This window comes from Hypanus sabinus, chromosome 14, assembly GCF_030144855.1.
Source record: "Hypanus sabinus isolate sHypSab1 chromosome 14, sHypSab1.hap1, whole genome shotgun sequence".
NCBI lineage: Eukaryota > Metazoa > Chordata > Chondrichthyes > Myliobatiformes > Dasyatidae > Hypanus > Hypanus sabinus.
The window spans coordinates 67,193,448-67,205,572 of record NC_082719.1 but is presented as its reverse complement, the minus strand read 5'-3'; positions in this window follow the sequence as shown (position 1 = coordinate 67,205,572).

Below are 12,125 nucleotides of genomic sequence, written 5' to 3'. Positions count from 1 at the left end.
CAGTGATGGGTATTCACTTCATGGCCTGTAAGTGGACCTCTTTTTTTTTTGCAAACCTCACTTTCCAAACACAGCAGCGGCCACTTGTAAGATCAAAACTGTTGTAAGTAAGCTTTCATAAGATCATAAGACAGACTGTAGAAACAGAATTAGATCATTCAGCCCATCAAGGTCACTCTGCCATACGATCATGTCCGATCTTTCTCAACTCCATTGTTTTGCCTTTTCCCCGCAAACTTTGATGCCCTTACTGCCAAGTTCCGATCAATCTCCACTTTAAGTATATTGGCCTCCCCAGCCACCTGTCACAATGAATTCCACAGATTCACTAACCTTCAGCTCATTCCCGAATCATTCTCATGAACCTACTATGGACCTCTCCATTGCTAGCACATCTTTTCTTAGATAAGGGACACAAAACTGCTCACAACACTCCAAGTGCAGTCTGACTAATGCCTTATAAAGCCTCAATATTACATTCTTGCTCTTCGATTCTATTCCTCGAAACGAATGACAATATTGCATTTGCTTTCTTTACCAATACCTCAACCTACAAGTTACCTTTCAGGGAACACCTGCACAATGACTTCAAAGTCCCTTTGCAACTTTGATTTTTGAATTTTCTCCCCAACTAGAAAATAGTTTTTGCCTTTATTCCTGCTACCAAAGTAAATGATTTCCCTAAACTAAACTCCATCTGTCACTTCTTAGTTCATTTTGTCTATGTCCTTCTTTAGACTCCCTGCTTCCTCAACACTACCTGCTGCTCCACCTATCTTTGTATCATCTGCAAACTTGACCACAAAGCCATTAATTCTGTCATCCAGATCATTGACGTACAACGTGAGAAGAAGCATTTCCAACACAGACCCCTGTGAAATACCACCGTTCATCAGAAGCCAACCAGAAAAGTGCTGTTTTATTCCCACTCTTTGCCTCTTGACACTCTCGAATTTCAGGCATACTGCTAGTGAAGAGTGATGCAAAATACATTATTAAGCTCCTCCACTATTTCTTTGTCCCCCCATTACCACCTCTCCAGCGTAATTTTCCAGCGGTCTGACATACACTCTCTCCTCTCTTTTGCTCTTTAGATAAATAGAGAGATAGATACTTTAATTGATCCCAAAGGAAATTACAGTGTCACAGCAGTATTAAAAGTGCACAGATATACAAATATTGAAAGAAAGAACAAAAAATCAGTTAACTCAAACAGTCTAACAGTTATCACTTCCCCGGCTATAGGTTGACACAGTATAGAGCCAAATGGCTGAGGGTAAGAATGACCTCCTATAGCACTCTTTGGAGCAGCACGGTTGTCTTAGTCTAATAGTAAAAGTGCTCCTCTGTTCAGCCAGGGTGGCATGCAGAGGATGAGAAACATTGTCCAGAATTGCCAGGATTTTCCGTTGTTCTACAACAGCCTCCAGTGTGTCCAGTATGACTCCTGCAACAGAGCCAGCCTTTCTAATCAGTTTATTGAGCCTACTGGCATCATTCACGTTGATGCCATTGCTCCAGCACACCACCACATTGAAGATTGTAGTTGTGACAACAGACTGGTGGGAGAGGACCTCAGTCTGCTCAGGAAGTAGAAGTGACACTTTCCCTTCTTGTGCACAGCCCCTGTGATGGTGCTCCACTCAGATCTGTCATCCAGGTGCACTCCCAGCTACCTGTAGGTCCTCACCACATCCACATCCTCACCTTCAGTAGTAACAGGGAACAGTGCAGGCTTAGTCTTCCTAAAGTCCATCACCATCTCCTTTGTCTTGCTGACATTGAGCTGCAGATGATTCAGCTTACACCATTTGACAAGGTCCTCCACCAGGGCTCTGTATTCATCCTCCCAACCTCTCTTTATACATCCAACTATTGCAGCGTCAACAGCAAATTTCTGCAGATGACGTGTCTCAGGGTTGCATCTAAAGTCCGAGGTATACAGGGGAAGCGGGAAGGGAGCCAATACAGTCCCCTGTGGGGCCCTAGTGCTGCTTATGACCGTGTCTGACACACAGCTCTGAAGCCACAGATGCTGTGGTCTGCCAGTCAGGTCATCCATTATCAAGGATACAATAGAAGTGCCAACTGTTTATATATTTGAAAATAATTCTTTGTTATTCACTTTTATATTATCAGCTAATTTCCCTTAATATTTCAACTTTTCTCTCTTTGTGGCTTTATAGTTACTTTCTCTTGGTTTTGAAAGCTTCAAAATCCTCTAACTTTTCACTAATTTTTTGCCATAGCTCAGAACCTAACTACTTGGCTCTAATCCTTTCTGACCCAGCAATATCAGCCTTCCAGCTCTGGGGAGAAGGGAAGTTTGTGGGAAAGCAAACAAGGTTCCATTCGGGAAAATCTAGTCCTTTACTTTTGCACTTTGACCAAATCAGCTACATCCTGAAATTATGAGGTCTGGTATCACACATTGCTTTGCAGGTGTAGGATGATCAATCCCCAGAATACTGTTACTTTTCATGATCCACATCCATTTCTATTTATTACACCACTCGGAGTTTTCTTGAACCATAACCAGCTATTGGCTGTTGTGGTTAGGGATCTATTGACTGTGTTTCCCACATTCATTTTCCAATCTGATGTGGTCACAATTTTCTCACTGATAAAATCATCTCTCCACCTCTTCCATTTCTCTGAGTGCAATATAGAACGGCTTCTGACAGCTTTCAGATTACCATCCAAAAATTCTGAGTCACCAAAGCTTATTCCTCACATTATTCACAATTGCTTGCAATTATGAAGATTGCTTAACATGAAATATACCCCAAGGTACTTCAGAAGATAAAAATAAATAACTCATTGAATGCATCTCAGCAGAAGGATTAGGAGCAGTCTTTGAAAGTTTGTTTGAAGTAAGGCTTTTCAGAAATTTGTTTCAGTGACGTAGAATTAAGTATGTAGTTTGGGAGAGAGTTAAGAGATAATGCAGCAGAAACTCTTGACTTTGATTCGTCGTTTCTTCTGGATGATGAATTTGCCAGGCCGTTCTCAGGTAGGGCCTCTGGCCTGAGATATTGACTTTGTTTCTCTTTCCCGAGATGCTGCCTAACCTACTGAGTGTTTCCAGCATTTGCTGTTTTTCTTTCAGATTTCCACCCATCTGCAGTGCTTGTTTCACTTCTTATCTTTCTGAGCTGCTGGAATTTTGTCGTGGTTGAAGTTGTGACGGATGTTTCTGATTGAGTAATTGTTCCTTTGTCTGCTGTGAACAGAAGTCCGGGGACCAAACTCAATCTGCTCATACTCTGAGATGCTTGTAAGTATCTCTATAGGAGACACATTGATAGGTCTATTAATAATTACACTGCAGGACAAGATTATTCTTGCATTATGAATGTCAAGCTTATGAAAGGATCGAGGATGAAAAATGTGAAAGAGATTAATCTCTTATTAACATTTAGTACCTGTGATCCTTCTCATATAATCTGTTTTAACCAATCCATTCAGCCTTTTGTCTTACACCTCACTCCTGTACTTTGAAAACTGGCACTCCTCCAATCTTCCTCCTGTTCTGAGGTAGGGTCCTTGACCTGAAACGTTAATTGGTTTCTCTTTACACAGGTGCTGCTGGAATGGCTGCTGTTGTTCCAGCATTTCTGTTTACGTATATGATCAGAGATATCTGGACTCCAACCAATCTTTTAAGGGCACCTGTTAAGGGAAGAAACCCACCAGTTAATATAAGTCTTCATCTCCCACTGATGATTGTGGGAATGATGGCCTGGAACTTGCTGCTGAGAATCCGCTATGGCTCTGAGATTTTACCAATATTCTTTGGAAATTACTTTTGTCTCTTCCCCAAATCCTGCAACTTTTATAATGTCCAACTAAGGTGAAACAACAAGGTCTCCTAGCTTCTTTTAATTTAGAGGGATTCACAAGAGCAGTGCATATGCGTTTAGCTGATATCATTCAACTTTGCTTTGGTATTGTGCAGAGAGCATGAAGAAGCATTGGCAATCAATCATGCACGTTGCTGCAAGGAAGCAAACCTGGCTGGTGCATTAAGAGAAATAAAAAAGAATTCTGCAGTTGACTGAAGATTCTTTTACTTGTCCAAGAGCAACACATATTAGCATATTTCACAGATTCATTTTGGAATAATTTATTTCTCATACTATTATAGAAGACTGGTTAATTTTACCTTCACAAAATAAGGGGGAAAGAATGGAAATCGAGCCAATTTGGGCAAAAAATCTCCAAAGAATGGGGGGGTGGGGGGTGAGCAGAGGATACCTTGCATTTGAGCCTGTTCCCCAAATTGACTTCCTGAGCAGATTTCAATGTGATTTCATTCTTATAAGTGATTCTCCAGATGCTGGTAATCTTGAGCAACAAACACAAAAGGCTGGAGGGGAATAAGCAAACACAATGAAGTGTCTCAGCCCAAAATGTCAACTGTTTATTCCTCTCCATAGATACTGCCTGACTTGACAAGCCCCTCCAGCATTTTGTGAGAGTTTCTCATCCTTATAATGCTTGTTTCACTTTTAATTCTTTTGAAGAATTTATGATTGTAGCATGTTTCAGTTTACTGACTAGTTCTTTCTCTTTTCTCCCCCCTTCAATCAGTCAAAAGTTACAAAAGCCTAAGAGTATGTACCATCAGGCTCAAGGGCCATTTCTATCCCACTGTTAAAGGACTATTGAATGGTTCCCCAGTGTAATACAACAGACACAATCTCATTATCTACTTTGTTGTGACTTTGCACCCTGTACCTAGTGAAGCTGCACTGCACTCAATCTGCACTGTAACACTTCATTCTGCCATTGTTTTACTTTGTACTACCTCAATGTATTGTTGTAATGAATCAATCTGTATGCAAGACAAGTGTTTCACCGTACCTTAGTGCATGTGACAATAATAATCTAATTTACGAGTAAGTCAGAATCTGTGAATCAGAGAAGGAGAAGAACGTAATGAGGGACACAAAGAATATTACATTTGAAACTGCCACGTTCTGTATCTTATTCATCAGTCTTGCCTCACTGGCATCCACCAACAAAGTACAAAATTGCACAGGTACGTTCTCTTTACAAAACAGCAGGGCAGCTTTTCAGTCTAACTAATCCAATTCGGTTAATTACTGCAAAGTCAATCAACTGTCAATCATTAACAAAATGCTAGAAGCAGCTGTTGATGTGCTTTTAAGCAAGAATGATCTGTTCACTAATGTCTGCTTTGAATCATGTCCGGAGCTTGGAGTTCCAGATCTCATTTCAGCCTTTGTGTGAACATAGACCAAAGAGCTGAATTCCAGAGGTGAGGTGAGAGATCAGAGCAGCACTTGATCATGGGTGGCATCAAAATGACCCTGTAAAGATGAAACCATTGAAGAATAAAGGTAAACCAACCCACTTGAGCAAAGATAGCTCACACAAAGAGAGGTGGCCGTGTTTGATGGACAAAGTCCACAAAGGTGGTTAGTGAACAAAGTCCCAGCACATTACATCATCAGGGAAAGGTTGTGTGTCCAACCACCGTCAAGGGCCTTATCAATAACTTCTATTCTATCGTTAGGTCATAAGTAGGATTGTTTGCTAATTATTACAAAGGGTTTCATTCCATTTATATTTCCTCAGCAAGTGAAGCAGCCGATGGCTGTGTGCAGAAAGTACTGAGCAAAATTCAGACTTGAATTGAAAAGTGGCCGGTAATAATTGTACCATAACATGCCATTACTTCCCAGTGATAACAATTAAATAGAAGCCCAGATCCCTAAGGTGCCATATCTCAATCTCCCTCTGGTATAAATCATAAAAATCAGAACCAGGTATTTGTGTGCATTCAATTGAGACCTAACCCATCTGGCATTGATATGTTAGTGCCTGCCTTCTGCACTTGCTTCTTTGCTGTCACCATACACAGAGCTTGCTACGCACTCGGACGGTGAGTGCTGCAGTGAAAACATTGACCCTTTTCTTCATTGAATTTGTGGCTGCTGCACTAGAGTTGGCCATCAATTCCACACTAAGAAAACAGCTCCATCCTTCATGAAGCTGTGGCTCGGTTCCCCGCAGTGCTCCAAGATATTTCATGAGAGCTATCAGGTAGCCTGAATAATGTCTCAAGCCTCTCTATATTCATGTCCATCCACATTCTTCTTCAATTTACCCCATCATCACTCACTCCTGAGGCTTTCATAACTTTGGCAGGTGGCCTTCGATCTCTAGCTGATTCAACTGCAGTCCATTCGTATCCAGGAACTGACCTATTGCTCATTTCCCTGCTTTCCTTAGGCTGCTAGAATCTGACTTGATGGAGATGAGTGCTGTTGTCATCTGAACAAGGTGACCAGAGAGACACTGAAGCAAGTGGATAGTGAAGTGAATTCTTCAACAGAAACAAGCAGCAGGCATCATATTGAGACACTCTTGGAGGAAGAAGCCTCCCAACCCAATGTTACATGATATTTTTATATGGTAAAAATCAAAGGTAACTGCAGGACAATTCTATAGTTACAAAGCATCTACAATGCTTCTTGAATTACATATAGTTTTCACAAACCTCCTTCTTCTCACCCACATTCCAGACATACAAAATGAATGTTGATCAGCATTGTCTGGTTTGCAATCAACTCCAGTAAAACTATTGCTCTGGACTGAGTTTTAAATTCAATCTACAATCCACATTCATTTCTGAAGACTGGTTGGCGGTGAAGTTAGTATTTGCTCTCTACACTAACTCCAGAATATGCCCTAACAAGTGCAAAGTGCAGAGATCCATTTCATTTCTGACCGAAGTGGCTCCTTAATGAAGTGAGACCAGGAATGTCAGGCATCAGTTAGAATCACATTTGAGCTACCCCTTTCTTTTCAATCCCGATTGCTCTGAAAACGCTGTGTGTCCAGCTCCATGCCTATGCTATCAGGCTCTGCCACATGCAGTAAGGTGCCAGCTCCTGCTCTCACTGCTTCACAGGATGCACACCTACTTCCATCATAACTCACCTCTTTAAGAGATGCAGGCATGGTGTGAATTTGCAATGGTTGTTTGTAGCTGCAGCAAACTGCCTATGAAAGAATGGGTTTTCTGAAGAAAATGTCATATGTGAAAACTTCTAAGTGCTCAGTTCCTTAACCTGAGGCTCACAGATGAAAATAACACACCACCACCAATATGTCACATTGACACACGATCCTTGGGCAGCTCTTTTTTACCAGGCTTCTATGAGCTAATGAGTATCAAGCCTGTTACCCTTTACTTACTTTATTGTATATCGGTGGAATTGATATTATGATTATACAAGAAGGTGATGGTAGTTAATATTTGCTTTGATAGGCATTTGTTTTCACCATCAGTTTATATTGTTAATTTACATCAAGATGACATCAGTATGATTTTTTTTTCATTTCAGTTTTTATTCTTATGATTGGAGTTGAAATCGCAGTTTCTATTAAGGTAGTTTATAGTGCGGTGATAACAGAAAGAATAATCTCTTAAATATTTCACACTATCTCTCCTTGGAGCTCACTGAGTGAATTATGGTCTTGCAATTCCCAGACACAGGAAATTGGTCAGGCAGTTTTTAAAGGCATCCAATTCCACTGAGAGATTTGCCAGTTTCAGTTTTTTTTTTCTCTAAAATGAATGCTATGTTTTCAAATGGGACTTTTAAGAGCAACTTGAGATGTTTGGACGTTAAGCTGAACATTGAGTGAAACTTGACAGATGGCCCGCAAAGCTCCAGGATCATCCTCCAATCACCCACAAAGACAGGCATTTGGAACACTCACAGTTCGGAGACACAGATAAAAGAGCACATTCAAGTGGTGCAGTTTTCTGGCTATGTAACTTCAGCAGTAAAGTTAATGAATGGAAGATGATTTGCGTGCAGGATTCTCAACTATTCTGAATTATAGTAGAGTCAGCAGGAGGCAAAGATTGATTATCCACCGGCAGTGTTCCAAGAAGTGGCAAAATGCCTTGAATTTAAGCCATGAAATGCCAAATAAATGCTTGACTGATGATTGAATGATGGAATAAGCTCTAAGGGCCAACTGGCTTAACCTTCATCCTCTTTTTTATGTCTCTGTGTGTATGTGGAATCGTGACTCAAGGTGACTAGCATGTATGAAAATAATATGTAATCTATTGATTTGCTCCAATATGACACAGTTATCCATTCTCCCAGCATATCACAAATGGTCTCAGATTCCTTCCCAGGATACAGCTGTTTAATTATTCCTGGCCCTCTGGGAGTAGAATGAGATCTGGGACCATCTACACCATACTCCATTATATAGCACCAGCAGTTTCCACTTTCTTAGCTGCTCCAAGCACAACAACGTCTGGTGTCAACAACTACAGGATGCACACCAAAGCTTAATTTGACAGCATCACCCATACCCATTCTCCTGTCCACCTACTAAGACAATCTCATAACAGCCAGGTCAAAATAGAACTCCCTATACATTGCCTTGAAGAAACCACGCGGAGTTGATTGTTTAGAGATGGCTTACACCAACATTCCAAAAAACAAGAATGCTATTGATTTGAGGTTTCAGGAGAAAATGCACAAAATGATCAGCAAACCAAACAACATCTGTGGGGCAAGAAAAACATGTTTATCTCTAATTATTCCCAGTTCTGGTAGAGGTTAATCAGCCTAGAATTCTAACTCTGTCTGTTTGCATATTTCAAAATTATTTTTTTTTATCTCCACTATCCCCATGCCACTCTAATGCATCTACAGATGGACAATAGATTATGGGATGGAAGAAGAGTTATTGGAGGGTGGGGTGGGGGAAATTTTATTTCTGAAATCAGTATTTGACCATCAATTTCCCAGATCTTTACATAAAAACATTTAAATTTTGTTTTATCTAGATCAGGGGTTCCCAACCTGGAGTTCACAAACCCCTTGCTTGAACCATGGTATAAAAGAGGCTTGGAACCCCCGATCTAGATGGTTACACCTTCATTAATTATATTTTCTGTTATGTGACTTTATGACAGTTCCTCAGGATTGAAGGTATCTTGATTCCAATTTGAGCTTGAGGTGACTGATGAGGCTACTATTGGAACCTCATACTCTTCTATAGATGGGGCAGAAGATGATGATGAGGTGATAGTTTGTGAGGTGACATTCTCCTCCCAGATGTGCTTCTGGGCATTCTTGATGCATGGACTTAACATTCTCAGTATCATCTGAGCTGTTTCTTTGAGCATTATCAATAGTTCTTTACTCTGTTTTGGAGCACCCAGACAACTGCAAAACGTATGTCAGGTTAATGATTACTGCTCTGTACTTGACACCATAATTCCCTCAGTACTAATAACAAAACTTCAAAACCTGAGCCCACTGCAACAGGATCCTTGAATTCTTTATTGGGAGATGACAGTCAGTGTGGATCAGTGTTAAAATCTGCACCTCATTGACAATCAACACAATGCACCTCAAGGATGGGAGCTTATCCCACTGTGCATACCCACTCTTATCCCACTCTCTATACCTATGACTGTGTGGTAATATCTCAGAGGATCTAGTGTATCCTGGGCCCAACACATTGACACAATCATGAAAAAAGCACACCAGTGACTCTTCTTCATTTGGGGTTTGAGGACATTGGTATGACACCGAAGATTTTTGCAAATTTCTGTAGATGTATTGCGGGGAACTTCTGACTGGTCATATCACAAACGAGAGAAAATCTGCAGATGCTGGAAACCCAAGCAACGCACACAAAATGAGAGAGGGACTCATCAGACCAGTCAACATCTATGGAAAAGAGTAAACAGATGATATTTCAGGCTGAGACACTTCAGCAGTCGACTGTTTACTCTTTTCCATAGATGCTATCTGGCCTGCTGAGATCGTCCAGCATTTTATATGGGTTGTATCACAGCTTGGTGTGAAAGCTCCAATACACTGAAGCACAAGAGGCTACAGAGAGATGTAGACCCAGCCAGCTCCATCATGGGCACTAGCCTCCTACCACTGATGAAATCTTCAAGAGATAATGCCTCAAGAAGGTAACATCTATCATTAAGATCCCTCAACATCTGGGACGTGCCTTCTTCTCATTACTACAGCCTGGGACGGTATAAAGGAGCTTGAAGACACACACTCACCATTTTAGAAACAACTTCTTTCCCTCTGCCATCAGATTTGCAAACAGACTGTGAATATTACCTCATTATTCCTTCTTTTGCACTATGTATTTATTTCTGTAATTTGTGTATTTTTATTATCCCTCTCCACTCCATTCTCCTGCCTTTCCCCCGTAACATTTGACACCTATACTAATCAAAAATCTATCAACTTTGACTTGTCTTCCACAGCTAGCTGTGGCAATGAATTCCACTGATATACCTGTCTCTAGCAAAAGAAATTCCTCCTCATCTCTGTGAATCAGTTGGTTTGTTACCACAGTCTGCTTATATCAAAAGTCACTTCCAGTTTTGAAGTACAGATAATCACAAGGTTTATTGAATTCTGTAAATTGGAATCATGACCTCCATTGGTCTCATAGTTCAATGCGCCTATTAATACACTATAGATACAAATCACTTAATGCTTTTACAAATGCTTGCAATACACATCATTCAACTGGTTATGCTATAGGTAGAAGTTAAATGATGCCATTACTTCGAACAGAATGGTTAAGATAGCACTTAGCTCATAATGGAGTTACTTTTCGATGTGCTTGTAATTTTGCAGTGTTTGTGAAGAAAGCTTATTAATGTGAGAATGTAAAATTAATAATTACAACCTAAGGAGCTGTGTTATATCAGGTCTGAGTGGTTATGCAATCTCTGGAGCATTCAGGGGCTTAACTTAATGTATAAATGCTTCTAAAAGTAACTTCTGACACAATGAAAACTCCATCTAGTTTTCACTTATTTTAGATTCTAGAGAGACCAAGGAATTTCTAGGATAAGTTGTGGATAGGTCAGTTACTAATTGAAGGATTGTCGTCAGTGCACTTGATACTCTCCAAAAAGAGATCAATGATAGAATCAGGAATTTGCTTTGGTATTCAGTAAGTGAGGGCAAGATGTGTATCAGAGATTAAGGCCTGTTAATGTGAGGAGGTAGGCTTCTCAAGGGAGATGCACAACTTTGGACCTGTAACTTTTATCCCTCCCCAGTGAATTTGATGTCTTGACTTCTAGATATTTGTAAAGTAATTAGCTATAAAGCAGTGGATTCCGGCTAATTGGGCCATTGGTTAATTGGGGCAACCACATATTTGGGACAATAAGAACAAAAGCTAATCAAGAAAGTATCTGGGATTCCATTTATTTGGGGAAGGAGACCAAATAGTTTATAACTAGCGTCAGAGGCTTGCTGTTGCTTGGCTGCTGGATACTACACCATGCTTAAAGTGAACAGTTATTAAATAGTGTCAATTGTGAGCACTTGTTTCAAAAGACAGTGAGTTTTGGACAGAAATAAGCATCAAGACAATTCAGAGCTGCTTTTCTCATTGTAGTTTCAAGCATTGAGCCTTGGAGATGCTAGAAATGGCTGGTAGTGAAAATGAAATGACTTCACTAGTTCATCAAGTTAGGGACTAGGAAGAATTTGAAGGTGTCAACACTATCTTGAATGCTACAATGAAAATGAAGGTCTGGAGGATGCAATCATTGATACCATTGTATGATGGCAGTCCATTATTCACACTAGATGTCAGTACTGATTATGTTCATTTACAGTCATTCAAGCGAACGTGGCAGCATACAGGTACACTGAATGACTTCCTTTGTTGATAACAATTAGAAACTAATAAACAGCTTTGTTGTACTGTATAGTATTGATAGTTTTCCAATTTGATTGAAATGCATAATTTATTACTCTGTTAAACAGTAGATGTCTTTTTATACATTTTTAGCTATTTCTATGAAACTTCAGCTAATTGGGGCAGTCGCTTAATTGAGCCAACATATCCCAATGTATCCCAAATGTAATCTATTGTATAAAGAACTTCCGTCTCCTATCTGAATAATCAGAACCCCATTTGACTGTGAGACCCAATCTAGAGAAACAGGTCATTTTGCTATGTTAGGAGAAGGAAACATTCCTGCTTTTCCTGGATCACATGAACATCACTTTCCTCTCAATGTTGTCATCATGTTCCTTGAGTTGTTAACTTGGAAT